Genomic DNA, 18,190 nt, shown 5'->3' on the forward strand with positions numbered 1-18,190 from the left:
TCATTTGACATATATATGTAGTCGACGCTGGTTTTAATTAGACTGACAACAAAATTTTCTATGTGTGAAACATGTAACATTTACGTGAAAAGTATTATGGAAAATATTTATATGTTTTTGCATATGATTGATAAGTGATAATTTTTTTGAGTGTACCATTTTTTCACTGGACAGTAAATTTTGTGGTTACAGGAACTTTTATTGTAAATCTTCTGAAACAGTAATAACCATAACATCTATTGTTTTATGATTGTTTGTAGGGTAAACGCTACTGTAGGTTTCTATCCGGGCATGCTTATCCGTGGCTGCTCTGCTGTTGCTATAAACGTCGTGTAAACGAAAGATTTAGAATTCAAACAGACCATGTATTATAATCGTTACATGGTTTAGCGTCGTAAAAGGCGGGGCTAACAATCAAATGAAATGCTAGCATGCACGTGTCGAATATAGTACTGTCCAATCATGGCACAGGTAAAAATTGATTTCTGAAAATCAATTTTTTATGTAAGTTATACCACACACTAACAGACATAACACTATGAGGGAATTCCCTCAAAAAACATCAATCCAGTACTTTTCCTAGAACACTAGCTCCACCTTTTATTCACGGTCCCAAACACTCATTTGCTGGTGGGTTACCCCTCAGGTTTGGGAACAATTTTTCACTAGAGGTCTATCCCCCATATGCTTGCTCATATGTCAGTCGCGCAATAATTGGCCACAGTCCCAACCACAAATATATTTAAAATGACCGTTAAAACGGGCGAAGCATTGTTTTCGAGTGTTATGTCTGTTAGTCTGTGGTTATACCAAACACATCTCTGTATTTGTTTGTACATACAGTTGTGATTCGTTGGTTGGGTCACAGCCTATTAAGATTTCTGACAGCTCATTTACAACCACAGATGCAAAATCAAACCAAAGGAAATTGGCTTGTTTTCATCACGAAATACCCAACCTCAACCGATTTTTGCAGTGCAAAATATTTTGTTTTCATCACGAAATAATTCAGCGCCTTTTCTTTTTTAACGGGAATAGAAAGGTCAATGTCCAACTAACAAATTTAATTCGCTAGTTGGACCGGCTGACAAATGTCAAAAACTCTCTAAAGAAGACATTAGTAGTGTAAAACGTTTGACGCTCAGATGCTTTTTAGTTGGACAACGGTCCAACTAAAAAGCGGTCCAGTTAAAAAGTATCCAACCAGCGAATCTCAAACTTTGTGAAATTCCGTTAAGTACAATGAAAGTTACGAGCTTTCAAAAATACTACCCTCTGTTTCTTCCGGAATTTAGAAAAGGGGCCTCGATATTGAAACGTTAGTCGTACTCACGACAAAATAAATGAATATTGTTTTCGTGCTCAGCCAGGCAACTGGCATCCCTATCTCTACATACAGAGTTTGACAATAGGCAACATCGCTTTTCCACCGATCGATGGGGGTCAGTTTGACAACGTCAAAATCGCTTAAAATGTCATCAACAAACAATAGTAGCAGTAAACAAAAGAAAACAATGAACACTTTAACTGATTTGATGTAAACTAAAGTGCTCCTCGTTCGTATTTAAAATTAATTTCGTTCATTTTGTTACAAGCAAAGTTCTTATGTTGGCTGCGAAAATATGACGTCACGTCACCCTCTTGTGCTCAGCGACTTATGTCGTTTTTGCTTGAAGCGGAACTGAGTTAGTTTCTAACCCCAACTGCTGTCAAAATGTATGAACTGACAGCAGTTGGGGTTAGAACCTGACTCAGTTTCGGGGTCAATCAAAAACGCCATTAGAATTACATTAGAAAAATAAGAATTTCTTCAGCTGTTAAAACAACATCTCATTGATCCGTTATGTGAGCGTTACGAGTCGTTTGTTGACGAACTAGTACTGCGTTTTCGTGGAAAAAGGATGATGTGCGATCTCAAAGTGTCAAGCTTCGGGTCGTTGTTTTGATTGCGAGCCGCAGCTTCGATTCTCCGAACGATGAGCACCGTATACTAAAGCCACAGCAGTGGTAGTTTCATTCAAAGTTTACCTCTCGCGCTGAAAGGTCTGCGTTTTTGTTTACCTTATCGCGGTGTTTGTTCGGGCTAAACACACAAAAAATACTAGCAAAAAGAGCACTGTTTCTTCAGAAAAGAAAATCCGTCGATTGATATTCGCTGTTTTTCATTCGTGAATTTTTTTCCTTTAGTAACGCAAAACGGAGCATTTTGTTTGAAGTTTGTTTTTGTGTTTGGTCAAAATTTGATGAAAATAGAGGAGTTCGTTGTTGCAGTTGTCGGTGCTGGAGGTGAAAAAAGAAGAGATTTGCGTGTTTTTTCGAGTTCCCCGATATACACAGCGAACACACTGCGGGCGAAGAAAGGAATATGTAAATTTAATCAATTTGCACAAAGCCACAAGTGCACGTATTGTATGGAAGAGTTCGTTTTTATTGATCGAAAGTAAGCCGGAGTCCGGATTTGAGTGCTGTTTTGTGACGTTGCTGCTGCCGCTGATTGAATCGTTTCCGAGATTCGTCACTATTATTTGGTATGTCTGGCTTTCGCATGGCAAAAAAAAATCGAATCTTAGCCTTCACCGTATCATTCTTGCATTGCATCGACGGGACAAACTACCGAGAGGTGGGGATTTTCTACAGCGACGCAGATTTTGTTTCCTTTGTGTGACAGGATGTGCTTTCAGCTAGTAGAAAATAGATAGCTCACAACTGGTTTCTGACGTAAGCAGTGTCTTATCAGAAAGTGGCGCTGCTCTTCGATTTACTGCGTCTTGAAACATGCGAACAGAGAATACGCATGATTGTGGAAAGATGCTTTTTGTCACACGACTTATTTTACGGATGTTTTAGACTTCAGACATAACTACAAGAACACACAAAGTCAAATCATAAAAAATGAAATCAGGTATCAAATGTTTTATGAAGCAGTGACAATGTTACGTTTTTTATGTAGGTTTATAAGTATCAAGCTCAAACAGCTACAATAGCTGGCGAGTGAATAGTAAAGTATCGGTGATGTTTTCAAAATACATCCGTAGAAAACCCTTTAACTCTCGACATTGTAGATTCTTTTTTTTTTGTTTGCTCTGTCATCTGACGTCTATGATCGGGTTCTGTCCATCTCAACATAGTAGATTATTACTAACTGCATACCGATAGGGTGAAAAATTACCACACGTGTATGGCTCATAGGACAGACAAAAATGTACACAATATTAAGTGTTTCAAACTCTTGTTACGGACACTAACCAACCTTAAAGCGCTACTCAAACTGGTGCTTCATCAAAACAAACCGTTCGGTTGGTGCGTTCACATGTCAGACACACCTCGCCTTATCAAGCGCAATTAATGCATATGGAACGAATCAAAGATCGTCAATTAGCGTTTGTTCTTCGCACCTAGGCAAAGAAGTCTCATGTGGACTACAAATTGGACAGCCGGGAATGACGAAAGACTACTATTAATTAGGTTATTCAATAAGGAACGATCAAACGCAGTTTGGAGGCGAAAACTTCAATTTTTCGTAAAAGCTACGAATGTAGCTCACCAGAAAATTTCTATTAACCGTTATGTATCCGACGCGGTACCCGGGTACCTTTTTAGGTTTTAATTAATGAAATTCCTATGTTTTATCCATAGCTGGAAATTGAACCTTTGTTACATCTTAGAACTTCACTAAGTCAAGCTTTTGGGTTAATAATATTGTTGATATAGTAATAGGGGGAGTGAGGAGGGGCTCCTGATTTTTTTACTACGTAACAGGTCGACGAGGGTACCCGGGTACCCACAAAACTGAAATACCAATAACTAAAGTAATTTCCAACCGATTTTGATGCTTTTGAGTGTTTTGGATTCAGGAACTCATCGACTTTTGGACTTGTTAAAAATGAATCGGGTTGCTTCATTCGATTCCCTGGAATCCGGATTTCCGGAAGCAGGTTCCAGTACATGGATACTATTTGTGAACTTCATTGGAATACTAGCAATATGGGTATCAAAATTCTTGGAATTGCATCAGTCGGTTGTATCTCGTGGTTTGGAACGATTTGGTGATTTGACCCCGGAACGGACATTCCGGAGCAGGTTGCCGAGGGGCCGTGAGTGGCCATTTCATTCCAATTCCATTTTTTAAATTGCCATAGGGTCCCATAACAAAAAATAACAGACTTCCGAGACAATTTGAAGAGTTTTGCTAGGACATTATTAAAATTAACAAATCATACCCTAGTACCGGAACATTACCCCGGAAAATCCGGATTACCAAGCAGCAGATTCATTAACCCGGTTCAATTTTACAAATCAAAAAGTGGACGAGTTCCTGATTCCAAAAAATCTAAAAGTGTCCAAATCGGATAAAGGAAACCATAGTTATGAGCATTTCAATTTTTGGGTACCCGGGTACCCACGTTGGCCTGTTAAAGCTGTTTTTTTTGTTGGACACATAACAGTTAAGACTGTCAATCATTTAAGACGACCGTCTCGATTTGGATGAAACAGTTTCTCTATGAGCAATGATGTGTTTTTGGACGGTGTAAAGGGTGTTTTTTAAGGGAATGAAATCCACAAAAATAGTTGACAGCCATTTTTGTTCATTTTGGTAGCCTGTGGCCGGCATTGTTAAACAATTATGATAAATATTTTAAAAATGCCATTCAGTGGGTCCAATTTTAGTCATTTTTCCGAGTACAACTGGAGAAATTTCGTCCATAACGCATCCAATGTTTGACTCTAGTTCACAGGATGCTTAGGATTTGTGGGTGTAGATGGGAGATTGAACGTAGCAGCACAAACGAAATCCAAGAACATAAAATCGACAATTCCGATTACCGATAGGATTCGCCTAACAAACGTCGTATTCGATAAATCAATGGTTGGAACTTGTTGCTTCATCTTATTTAAACAAAAGGTCTTCCAAATTATGTGTGACTACATTTAGAAGCAATCGGTGCTGAACAGCGTCTTGATATTGCTCGCAAGTGTTGTTGACGTTGACTCCAGCCTTAATTTGGAAGAAAAATGGGCCCTGGGTACCAGTTGTGTACAATCTACACCACAGTTACTTTTTCAGAATGAAAAAATTATGCATTATAAAGACATTTGGCATCAAAAATACAAACTCGATTTTTAAATTTTCCTTGACTCCTCCCTTTGATCATTATTCAGTTCCTGCTTTTATGGACTCAGAAGCCGTCGTTGGTGACCAAAGGGACTTTGGTTTGTCATTAGTGATCTAGACTGGCAAATCCAACTAATTTTGCACGTATTTTAATCAGTGATTTTGATGATTTTGATATCATAGTGGTGGCTACACTCCTGAACCCGTAACTCCGGAACAGGAATTCCGATTGACACAAAATTTAACAGCAGCCAATGGGAAGGTTGTACCTTTCATTTGAAACTAATCGCAAATCGATTCTGCAATCTCTGAGAAAAATGAGTGACGCTTTTGACACATAACCCGGCACATCAAAATCGAGTAATATCCTGATTACGCCATACTGGTCATTGCGAACGTCACTGATCAAGAATTAGACGATGACTTTGGGCTGACAGGCATGCTGTTCTACTTCCTGAGTAAGAAAGGATGACACCGACTTGAAATGGCGAGTGGGTTAACAGCACGGCTGCTACTGTCCCGTCAAAACCCTGGCAGATCTCCAAGTACATTCCAAACTTGTCACCAAATTTGGTGGTACTGGGTTCAGATGGACCATTCCCGCTTTTACGCTGGCTCTGAACACTATTCCCCATGAAAGATAGTGTCAACCCTACCATGAACTCCTTGCTTGATAATCATGGGATCGCGAGAGGCGACTATGTAAAACGAGTAGAAATAGCGGCCCGGATTTGAGACTCAACAAAATGGAGAACCACGAGAGAAAAAATCAAAAACTTGTAGGAAAAATAGGAAAAAGCAAAACTAACGACGACGGCTGCATTTCAGTTCGTAACAAGCGGAAAACTTGCGAGGTCTCCTGTATCGAACCAGGTTGGTGGTTGACAAGGTGACAAGCGCCATGAAACACCGCAAGAGCTCCAAAGGTCTTGTGCCGAATCAGACGTTTGCATTGAAAACTGGTGATACAACACCTCAAGTAGGACTGCAGCTTGGGAGGATCAACAGGGCGGAGCTCAAGCAGAAAATAGAGGAGCTCTACAAGAAGAACAACGTCCACACCAAGATTAAGCATCTAGTGAGGAGTATTTAGTTGAATGTAGTCGAACGAGAGCAGTTCGGGCTGAGGAAGTGAGCACGCATAAAAAACGCTTAACGAGGCCAATGCAAAAACAGTATCTAAGGAAGCAGAAGCGACGATAAGGTATTCCCGGAATCCATGTTTCGAGAAATGGAAAAGGGAGGAAGAGAAGAAAAAACCGGAGAATGAGCAAGAAGTCGATCGGAAACAAGCAAGCGGTCGTAAAACAAAATGCGAAGTTATGTGCAACGAGTTAAGATAGCGACCCGGGGTTGGGACCCAACAAAATAGAGAACCACGAGAGGAAACATCAAAAACTTGCTAGAAAATAGGAAAAAGGCACAGAAAAGAAAGTATTTCACCACCAGACGGAGAGGCAATCGTGTTCGTAAGAAGCGGAAAACTTGCGAGGTCACCAGTATCGAACCAGGTTTCCACCTCGAGTTCGACTAGTGATAAGCGCCATGAAATGTAGCAGGAGCCCCAGAGAGCTGTGGGCCTTGTATCGGACCACACGTTTGCGCCAAAAACTGGTAATACAACACTCCAAGTAGGACTGCAGCTTAGGAAGACCAACACGGCGGAACTCAAGAAGAAAATAGAGCAGTTCTATGAGTTCATAGAGGACAAGAACAACGTCCACACTAAGATTAAGCGTCTAGTGAGGAGTATTTAGTCCGCAATGAATGTCGTCGAACGAGAGCAGATCGGGCTGATGAAGTGCCTAAGCCTAAAAGCCTAAAAAACGCATAACGAGGCCAAAGCGAAAGCAGTATCCGAGGAAGCTGAAGCGATGATGAAGTCTTCCCGGAATCCACGTTTCGAGGAGCGGAAAAGGGAGGAAGAGAAGAAAAACCGGAGAATGAGCAAGAAGTCGATCGGAAGCAAGCAAGCGGTTGGTGAACGGTCGTAAAACAAAAGGTGAAGTCAAAACTGTAGATGGAAAAGAAAGATATGCCTAAGCACCGTCGAGAATAAAATTGGGGCGAAGCACTATTCGTCGAGATAAAGGGTGGAAGGACGTCCGTTGAGCTCCTTCAGAAAGTGAGAGATTGAAAAGTTGCTAGACATGGAGGCAACCGTAAGGGCATTGGCCTACGAGAAAGTGAATGAGTGCAGGACCTGGACAACAGGAGATGAGCGGAGAAGTGCGCCGAAGGAACAATGTAATCTGGGAGATACACCAACGGTAATCCGGATGAGGAAGGCATACGGTGACACGCAGACGACGTTGATACGGCTTTCCACGGCCATAACCAATAAACTGTTGGATAAAGGAATAGTCCAGTTTTGGTGGTCAGTGTGTTCACTGAAGGCTGTCCCTAGAGTTTCCATTCAAAGTGAGCGATACTTCAAATGCATGGGCTCTGGTCAACAGGCGAGCAATTGCAAAGGCACGAACAGATCTGATCTTTGCAGAAAATGTGAAGAGAATTGTACGAAACAACCGAAGTTCACGTTATACACAAAGGAGGATGGGTAGAGACTACATGACGAGAGGATTCATATTCCCAGCATACCCAAAGGCGATGGAGAGCCAGTAGCAATAGACTCAGTTAAACCTTAATCATTGAACAGTGGGAAAAAGTATCAAAAACGCGACTTTACTCAAAAGCTTGATAGAAGGCTACGTGGTGTTATTAAAAATGCATACTTTTTATGTTAAAATGTCTGGGGAATCGATTGCATGTATTTGAAATTACCGAGAAGTAGGCTATCATGCCCGTTTTGCCCCAATTCCCCTTTTCGTTTGAGTTTATGTTCAAAACTGAATATATAATTCGGAAGAAAGTTAAAAACGGCTGACAAAAATTAGTATTTCTTATGTAAATAAGTCCACAGAATTGATTGAAGGTAATTAGAATAATCTCATGAAACGTATACACTCATTTTACTCCAATTTTCCGCAAAACTAAAGTTTGAAATTAATCCTGGCTTTATATTTCGGTAAAAGGTATATGCGGCTGATCATAAGTGATGATTCTTATGTATAAAAATTCGTTATCGTTTGAATATAGTTGGACTGGTTGCTCAAAACGTATGTACCCGTTTTACCCCAATTCCTCACATAACTCAAGTATAAAGTTAAACCTAGCTCAACATTTCAGAAAGAGGCTGAATGCAGTTGATTAAAAGTAGTATTTCTTATGAAAACAAATCCGGGGAATCGATTGAAGATAGTTAGAATGGCCGCACGAAACATGTATATCCGTTTTACCCCAAATCTTCACATATCTCAAGTGGAAAGTTAAACCTGGTTGTGCTTCTCGAAAATGGCTGATGGTGGTTGATGAAAAATAATAATTCTTATGTAGAAAAATCCGGAAAATCGGTTGAAGATAGTTGGAATGACCGCACGAAACGTTTGTATCCGTTTTACCCCAAATTCTTCCCACAACTTAAGTGTGAGGTTAAACCTGTCTGTACTTCTCGGAAAGAGGCTGAATGCGGCTGATGAAAAGTAGTAATTCTTATGTAGCCAAATCCGGAGAATCAGTTAAAGATAGTTGGAATGAACGCACGAAACGTTTGTGTCTGTTTTACCCCAATTATTCACATAATGTAAGTGTGAAGTCATGTCTTACTCATCATTTCAGAAACAGGCTGAAAGCGGCTGATTAAAAGTATTTTTTAATGTTATATAGTTCAGGGAATCGATTGAAGATAGTTCAAATGACTGGACAAAATATGTGTACCCGTTTTACCCTAAATTTCTCCCATAGCTCAAATTAGAAGTTAAATCTGGCTGTACCTCTCGGAATGAGGCTGAATGCGGCTAATGAAAAGTATTAATTCTTATGTACAAAATTCCGGACAATTGATTGGAGATAGCTAGTATAACCGCACGAAACGTGAATACCCGTTTTGCCCCAATTCTTCACGTAATGTATGTGTGAAGTTATACCTTACTCATCATGTCAGCAATTTTTTGTACATAAGAATTACTATTTTTCATCTGTTGCATTCAGCCTCTTTCGGAGAAGTACAGCCAGGTTTAACTTCATACTTGAGCTATGAGAGGAACTTAGGGTAAAACGGTTACACATGTGTCGTGCGGACATTCTAGCTACCTTCAATTGATTCCCTGAAGTATTTAACATAAAAAAATTACTTTTTATCAGCCGCTTTCAGCCTCTTTCTGAAATGTTGGGTAAGTATAAGTTTACACTTGTATAAGGGAAAGAATTGGGGTGAAACGGGTAAACACGTTTCGTGCGGTCTTTTCTAGTATTTTCAATCGATTACCTGAACTGTTTTACATAAGGAAACTACTTTGGTGAGCCGCTTTTAGCCTCTTGCTGAAATGATGAGTAAGGTATAACTTCACACATACATTATGTGAAGAATTGGGGTAAAACGGGTGTACACGTTTTGTACGGTCATACGAACTATCTTCAGTCGATTTCCCGGATTTTTTTACATAGGAATTGCTACGTTTCATCAGCCGCATTCAGCTTCATTCGGAGACGCACAGCTAGGTTTAACTGCACGCTTGAGTAATGGGAAGAATTTGGGTAAAACGAATATACACGTTTCGTGCGGTTATTCTAACTATCTGAAATCGATTCCCCTGAATTTTGTACATAAGAATTACTACTTTTCATCAGCCGCATTCAGCCTCTTTCCGAGAAGTACAGCCAGGTTTAACCTCACACTTGAGTTATGGGAACTATCTTCAATCGATTTTCTGGATGATTCGGCATAAAAAAATACTTTTGATCAACCGCTTTCTGCTTCTTTCTGAAATATTGAGTAAGGTGTATCATCACACTTGTTTTATGTGAATAATTGGTATAAAACGGATACAGACGTTTCGTGCGAACATTCCAACTATTTTCAACCGATTCCCCGGATTTTTCTACATAATAATTACTATTTTCATCAGCCACCTTCAGCCTCTTTACGAGAAGCACAGCCAGGTTTAACTTTCCAATTGAGACATGGGAAGATTTGGGGTAAAACAGGTACACGTGTTTCATGCGGCGGCCATTCTAACTATCTTCAATCGATTCCCCAGAATTTTCTGAAATACTACTTTTAATCAACCGCATTCAGCCTCTTTCTGAAATGTAGAGCCAAGTTTAACTTTATCCTTGAGTTATGGGAGGAATTGGGGTAAAACGGGTACATAAGTTTTGAGCGACCAGTTTAACTATATTCAAACGATAACCTGGATATTTATACATAAGATTCATCACTTTTGATCAGCCGCATATAGCCTTTTACCGAAATATAAAGCCAGGATTAACTTCAAACTTTAAAAAAATGGGTAAAATGGGTGTATACGTTTCGTGAGATTACATTCTTATTATCTTCAATCGATTCTCTGGACTTTTTTTTACAGAAGAAATACTAATTTTTGTCAGCCGTTTGCAACTTTCTTCCGAGTTATATATTCAGTTTTGAATATAAACTCAAACGAAAGGGGGAATTTGGGCGAAACGGGCATGATAGCGTACCGTGCGGTCGTTGTAAATAGTAGCAATGAATTTATCAGATTTTTTTACATAAGAAAAACCTTTCCTGGTAAACGACATCCAGCTTTTTCAAAAAAAGTCGCGTTTTGGGTCCATTTTTTCCCACTGTCCATTTCAGCACTGCACAGCAACTGTTCTGACAGTCGAAAACAGAAACGAAATGCGATGTTGCAATTATTGCGAAACCGTATCGAATCCCTATCGACAACGGTAACTGGGTGGCGGATAGAATAGGATTGTCTGCAATTGATGTGATTGGAAAATTTCCCATACAGATAGTGGTCTCAAACTCATACGAAGGCTTCGTGATTTCCAAAATAATGGGATCTATATCTAACTACTACGCATATAGCTTGTTGAAAGCTCTTGCCAAACTGGATGTTATGCTATGCAATGAGCACAACTTACCTTACGACGTTACCTTTTGTAGCCCGTTTCGTTAGTGACAAACATGAACCGGATAGTGTACGAAGACTACACGCATAGTGACCACTAAGCAATCCGGTACAGTTTTGGTCAACGATACCAAGTGTCAATACAGATGGCGAGAGCTCACGAGCGGAAATGGAAGGTGAAGTCATTTTACAACGATCTCTTTGTGGAAGCTCTTCAGGCAGCAAGCGACTCTTCTGACATGAACGCGGAAGAGTTAACAGAAACGCTCGCAAGAAAATGCGACACCACAATGCCAAAAAACAGACGGCGTCCAGCGTACTGTACTATCAATTATAAAAAGTTTACCCGAGATTCTTTACCAAAGAGTGTAAGGCCCGATTTATTCACCCTCGTTTGTTCCGGGTTTGCCGGTGCGTTAAACCTGGTTTTAAAAATAAAATGCTGTTGGTTGACGAAATCGGCCTTAAACGCCAGGATGCATATCAAGAGCACTAGCTATTCTGTTCGTCGAATGTAGCTTCTTTCCCCAATATGCGTCGTGGTGATAAAGGCATCGACAAACGTCCAACATAACAAAACCAGTTTTATCCAAGTGTATTGGATATATGTTAGCGAAAAGTTTGACCTTCCGATTAGCACACGATAATGAAGAAATTAGCTTTTACTCTGGTTGGATGTTCTGTAGGGTGCCAGTGGGCTAAATGGGGAAAAATGGGCCTTTTATTTCACAAACGGGCGCTGGACAAAACTTCAGAATCCCGAAAAATAATACAAAATTTGTGCTCAATCGTACATTACAAAGAAGATCTGCAAAGCAGTCAAAGTTCGAAACTATTCATCCGTGTAACAGCATCAATTCTTAGAGATTTCAGAAATCGAGTTGATGCCAAATCTAGTATCAATGCGTAAAAACATTTTTTTTAAAGTCCCAGAGAGGCTATACCTATATCTATAACGCACTTTTTATGCACTTCGAGATCACGACGTTTTATGCATTTCTATGACATTTGGTATCAAAAAATGATTTCGATTTCTGATATTTCAAGGAGTCGATTTCTGATATTTCAAGGAGTTTTGATTTGTCACAAATCAACCTTTACCAATTTTACAGCTTTGTGACTCGATTACTCGTTTTAAAAATTAAGAATGGCCATTTTTCTTGGCACCCTACTGCTCTCCAGCGGATTGGTGCAAATTCCAGCTAGCACCAGTCATCCGAGTGGGTGGAGCTCTTCGTTAGCACCTTTGATGATGTTTATTATATCACTGAATTAGCGAAAGTGGTAGAATCAATTGTCAAAATTTTCCGCTTCTACCACTATCGCTTGACAACGCATACTGATGAGTGGCCACTGGTCGGGCCCTGCCCAGCAAGTGAGGGCATTTGATCAAAAGTGCAATCAAAGCTCGCGATGTTTTCCGCAGCTTTTGTTGGTCACCTTTTGTTGACTGACATTTTGCTCCAGTAAACTCATAACGAATAAGTATAATTAGTTCTCCATGCTTGTGCAATTCTTTTCGATACGATAGGACTTCTACTTCTTGGCATTAGCTCGACAGCATCCGCCGAGGGTAGCCAGTGGTCCATGATGCGATCGATTTTGGGAAGGGAATGCTAATCGAAACGTATTTCTAGATTGATCTGGATGTATGAACTTCTTATTATCGCAAAATAAACAGCTCCATATTTGCTAAATAATTCTCAGCACTCAAAGATATCATTTCGGTCCTTTGCTTGGTACAATTGATAGCAAAAGCTATATATAAGTCAAATTGTAGTTTAGCGGCTTTGTATCATTTTTCACCTAAACGTAAGTGGTCACGTGATGAAGGAAGTGATGTCATTAGTATTACATGCTAATATGTTTATACAATTGAGTTCGGTAAGAAAAGTCTCGAACACTCTCGGAAGACTTCCGAACTTGTGCATCTGTTGCAAGCGCTGATGGGTCAATTTGTTCTAACATCTTTGCATCTCTTACTTTTTTCCAGTATTGATCGTACGACGTTTAGTCCAACATTGTTTGTTTTATCACATTTAAGAGTTTTCAACCGCAGCTGCAAATTTTCTTATCATATTAGTTTATTAAAAATGTTAGCTGAACGAGGCTGAGTTAACCGAGATGACCTCTAATTTCTTGTCTTGAAAGCTGTCTAATATGTATTTTAAGTACGCCGTACATCGCCGGAACATGTGTTTTGGCTAGTATGCAGGCTCTGCTTAATAATACTTCCTTGTTGGGTGCGAAAAAAGAGATAACCTTCCTACAGAAGCTGGTAATAGTACTGATAGCGTATTTTCTGGCGACAGTTGACTTCTATCTCTAAGCTGATTGTTTGCAATACTTTTACGATGGCAAATTCCCGGTCGCCGAATCGTTGGAAGGCGTCGTAAATTGAATCTGATCAGCTTTTATATTTCAGAGATTTCAAGAATTCAGCACGTCTAATCTTATGTGACAAGCTCATTTTCTTTTTGCATTCAGGCTTTAGGCACTGATAGATTAGCCATTTCCTAATAATCTACTGTCAACATATTCAAAACCGATGACATGAAACCCTTTTAATTATTATTGGCATTGCTTATTTCGTGCAAAGCAACTGCTTCTTATGTAAAGGATCTGATTCAACAATAAGAAAGGTACAAACACATCATTAGGTAGTTCAGGATAGATTATTTTTATACAGTGCGAATTATTAAACATATGTTAATTGACGTTCTTGATTAGCTAATGGAGGAACATCAACAAACGGAAACGCTAGCGGTTTTATTGCAACCAGAATATTAGTTGTATTTTTGGCATCGACTAGTCAAAATTAGGTACAAGTTAAAGATTTTGCCTTTCTCATATAAAGCCCGAAACCCGAACTTCAAAAATCGACTTTCCAACCGAGGCTAGGAGGGCCGTGTGTTATATACCATTCGATTTTGTTTGTCGAGATCGCAAAATGTCTGTGTAAGTATGTATGTTTTTATAAAGGTTTAAAAAGCTTCAAAAGCCTGGCCTGAAGTGTATTGGCACTGTGTAGGACTCACGTTAGTGCCCAACCATTAAAACACCCTTTACTCTTAAGCCCTTCTCCCCCACGGAACTACGGCAAGATATTACTTCATTGTGCTTTCGTTGCACCTCTTTCTTCTGCTCTATCTCGAAGCTTCCCTTGTTTTATGAAACGGCTCGATCTTTGAGCTTTGATTTAACTCTCTTGCTTCTTGTTCCATCTATTACGTTACCGTTTAACTCTAATCCCCGTGAGCCGTTTAGGTGCTGATTCTTTGAGCGATTTAGATCATGTCTCCGTGAGTCATTCAGCTCCCGCCCTTATCACGATCTACTTGAATACTCGTATATTATCCTACTCCGACTGAGAGTGTCCCGGCAACGGAATTTCTCTCGGTGCCGGTGTTTGTTTCGTGAGCCAATTTTTACGTCACGATTCTGTCGGAAGCTCCAAGGCGGCGAATCTACCCTACCGTGGATTTCCCGGCGGTAGATTGCTCCCGATGCCGACGTTCGTTTCCGTAAGTCATTTAGCTCTTCGCTTCGTCACGATCTACTTGATCTAGTTCCCGGCGGTGGACCTAGCCTACTCAACGGGCCAGCCACTAGGTGCTGAGCTCCATCCAGCGATTCCGGGTGGAGCGTAGCTTTCGGTTCGCTGGCGCCCCAACGACCCACTACTAGCTATTCGACGCGGGCTACTCGTTCTAATCCTCGGCGGTAGATCTAGCCTACTCGCGAGCTGGCCGGTAGGGTGTCGAGGTCGGTCCGGTGAAGCCTGATGTTCGGTTCGCTGGCGCCCGGGCAACCGGAACCCGGTCCTACGTCGCGTACTACTCAACAGGTTCCCGGCGTTGAACCTAGTCTACACCGTCGGACAGTTCCTCGGCGGCGAAATTTATCCCGAAACCCGGCGGCGTTCACGGCGGCGTTCTAGCCAATGGCGCTATTTTGTTGGTCCCATCGAAACTTCTTCTGCACCTCGGAGAGTATACTCTTAACCACTCTGTTGACAGCGACCCAGCTATGCTAGCCGTGGCACATCTCTTCGACGATATTGTCCTCTGTCACACCAGACAAACCCCTTCGGACTTCTTGGAATCTAGGGCATTCGAAGACCCTGTGTTCCGGTGTCTCTTGCACGTTCACACACTCCGGGCGAAGGGGTGACGAAGCGTGCACCCGTGCCCGGGAAAAAATGCGCAAATGGAAGATAACTGCTCTATGTACCCAAACAAACACATTTGGGATGAGTTGTTGGGTCCACCTTCCTTTCTTCGCGTTGTCCCACTCTTGCTGCCATTTAGCCAACGAGTCCGTTCGGACCAGTCTTCTTGCATTACATGCATTTCTCCGCTGGTAGCATTCAACGTCCTCATCCAAAGTGATGCTGATGGGAATAATCCCTGCAATTCCGCATACCGCTTTCGATGATATCGTTCTGTACGCACTCGCGACACGAACAGCCATTAGGCGAAAGGTGCTTGTCAACTTCGTCCGGTTCCGCTTTGAGTTCAGCGCAACAACGCGGGCCGATGCGCCATACTTCAGTATTGATGATGAGACACCCGCCAGGAGATCGGTTCTAGCAGACGAACCATGTTGAATTCGAGTAAATCCTTTCTTGAGCATATTTTTCTTATTTTGGAAATCCCAAATATGCAATTTTTTTGACGTAGGACTACGTCTTTGTTTTCGATATAGGGGTGCACGTTGCAAATTCTACAAAAATGGTATGTAACGAAAAGTGGTCCAATTTTAAACGCATATAATTCAGCCATCTCACGATAAATTTTCAATTTTTTTGCGCATGTCGCCCCGAAATACTTCTAAGAATAGATTCCAATAGATAAACCCAAAGATTTTTGATATCATGGCATTAAAAATTTAAATAATGAACAACATAGTCAAAATATCGCGCATTTACACACAGAAGATAGCGATTCCCTAGTCCAGCACGACAGATTTGTGTACCTAGCGCTCTACGCTTCTATGAATGACGTCATCATCGACTATTTAAACGGACGGATTTCGCAGAGCCAGCTCAGTTGTCTGTTGAACAGCAAGCGAAGCAGATCACTGCGCTGTGTGTTTTCACAGCCAGTGTAGCTGAGTTAGAAGTCCGTTACACTGCCTGTGGAGGTACGCTACCCTGTGCCGTCCAACAGGCGACCGCTCCAACTGCTTCCTAAATGCCGCTGTAACGTTGCCAGTAAATTTTTGGTTTAACTAGCACATGTATTTGCTATTTGCGCTTGAAATTAAGTAATGTAGTGGTAGTAATAAGCTTCCCATTTTGGTTTAAACGCAAGGACAGTTTTTAAAACAGCATTTGATTAATTAGTTTAGCTCATTTAAGCAATTTTATCAATTCTGTAATTTAAAAGGAATTTTACGGAACTTGGTGAATTTGGCACCACTTGCAACTGGTATAATCAACCTGCACAAAATATTGCATAACTCAGGGCTGTTTTTTGGAACAAAATGTGTTATCATTCAGCCCTTCGCTATGCAAAATCACGATATTATGACAGATGGGCTAAGCGCGGCGTTTCATGGAGCGCGGCCGTTCCTTTCAATCGAGAAAGGCCGCGTGGAATTTTGGTGAAATGCGCTAGTTGTCTCTTTTGCTCTACCCATCATCATCAGCGTTGACTCATTTTGCATTGTGCGCTTGGGTTCAATGTTTGGGGCGAATGTGTTGGTAGGTAGGGGAACTGGCGGTAAAATGAACACGTTAAGCAAAGTCAATATTTTCTAACTAATAAGTGAATGAGATATTACGATCCCCTTATATGTTTCTTGTTAGACATGTTTTGTACATATCTGGTAAAAATACTTCGTCATAAACACATTTTTTCAAACATGATTCTTGATTTCTAAACATGTCAAAAATGAGACATGTTTATAGCGAGTGGGTAAAATGAACATGTGGCGGTGGTAAAATGAACAGCTTCTGGTGACCTGCAAAATGTCCTGTATGTATGCAATGCGCAGCGTTGGAAAGCATTTTCCGATCAATGCTAATATCCCAACAAATCATGAGCTTTGCATACACACAGGGCATTTCGTAGGCAAAAAAAAATTGTCACGGAAGAATTGAATTTTCATGACGTAATATTAACCATTTTACAATCCTGTGGCATCGAAACACATCTACAAACTTGGGGTTATCCATGGGTGTTTGAACTTTTAGGATCTGTTTGAGAGCAACTGGAAAGCTTGGTCTATACATGAGATGTGATTTTATTGTCTAAAATTTGATTTTTCTTCGCCGGTCCGGGTGTTTTTCCCCCACACTAAGCACTAAGAAAATAAATATTTTACATTAAGTAGTATAGTACTACGTCTACAGCTCGTGCAACCCCATAGGGCTGCCCCTTGTAGTTTTTTTTAATTTTTCACTGTTAGATCCCCTTAAGGGAAGGGGGAAATAATCAGGAAAGGTTATGAGGCTATATCTAGGGACCAAAGAAGAATAATTTAAGAACTTCGGTTTCTTAAAAAGAAAGAAAAATAAATGTCCCGATTTTATCAATGTCCCCGTTTTATCAGCATTCACCAAGGGGCTGATAAAAACGGGTCTTCACTGTATAAGCAATTTTATTTAATTATTTCTAGAAGAAACAGCTTAAAGCAACAATTGAAATATTGTATATTTTAAGACTAATGGTTTCCTTCAGCAACATTTGAAGATTATTCTGTTCCATCTAAAGTGTTCTACGTTATCAAAACATTAACCTTTGAGCGATAACACGCGTCTCGTCCAACGTAGTTGTACAGCAGTATGTGCGAACAGATTATGCTACCCGTATTGTTGGATGTTTTGTAATGTTGTGGTGGCAAACCGGTAAGAGTCTGCCGAAAGCGGAATAAATCGGCGTCTGGTAGGTTTGCTATCGCCGGCTTGCGATGGATAGTGTTGGTTTATTGAACCGTGGTGGAATTTTTTGTTGCTAAAATATTGTCAGCTCATTGTAGTGCGGGTATGCCCAGTATCGCAATCGAGCTTCAGATAGTTAATGGGAATTCCCCACATTGGAACTTCCTGATGGACTTTTAATAATGATGAAATTCAAGTTAAGTTTAGAGGAATAGTCGGTCGAAACGCGAGGTTGCA

The 18,190-nt window shown here is 40.6% G+C and overlaps 1 protein-coding gene across 5 annotated transcripts in view; it reads left to right on the forward strand.

Moving 5' to 3' along the window:
* Window positions 1-2,005: 2,005 nt before the first annotated feature.
* The window catches only part of LOC131686919 (rho-related BTB domain-containing protein 1), a 180,213-nt gene continuing 164,028 nt past the window's right edge, over window positions 2,006-18,190 (forward strand). For 4 of the 5 annotated variants that reach the window (XM_058970947.1, XM_058970946.1, XM_058970948.1 and 1 more), the window contains exon 1: window positions 2,006-2,528. The gene's annotated coding sequence lies outside the window, so the exon portion shown is untranslated. The remainder of the gene's footprint in view (window positions 2,529-18,190) is intronic. The other variant, XM_058970950.1, reaches the window with a different exon arrangement.

Source organism: Topomyia yanbarensis, chromosome 3 (genome assembly GCF_030247195.1).
Source record: "Topomyia yanbarensis strain Yona2022 chromosome 3, ASM3024719v1, whole genome shotgun sequence".
In the NCBI taxonomy this organism is placed as follows: Eukaryota; Metazoa; Arthropoda; class Insecta; order Diptera; family Culicidae; genus Topomyia; species Topomyia yanbarensis.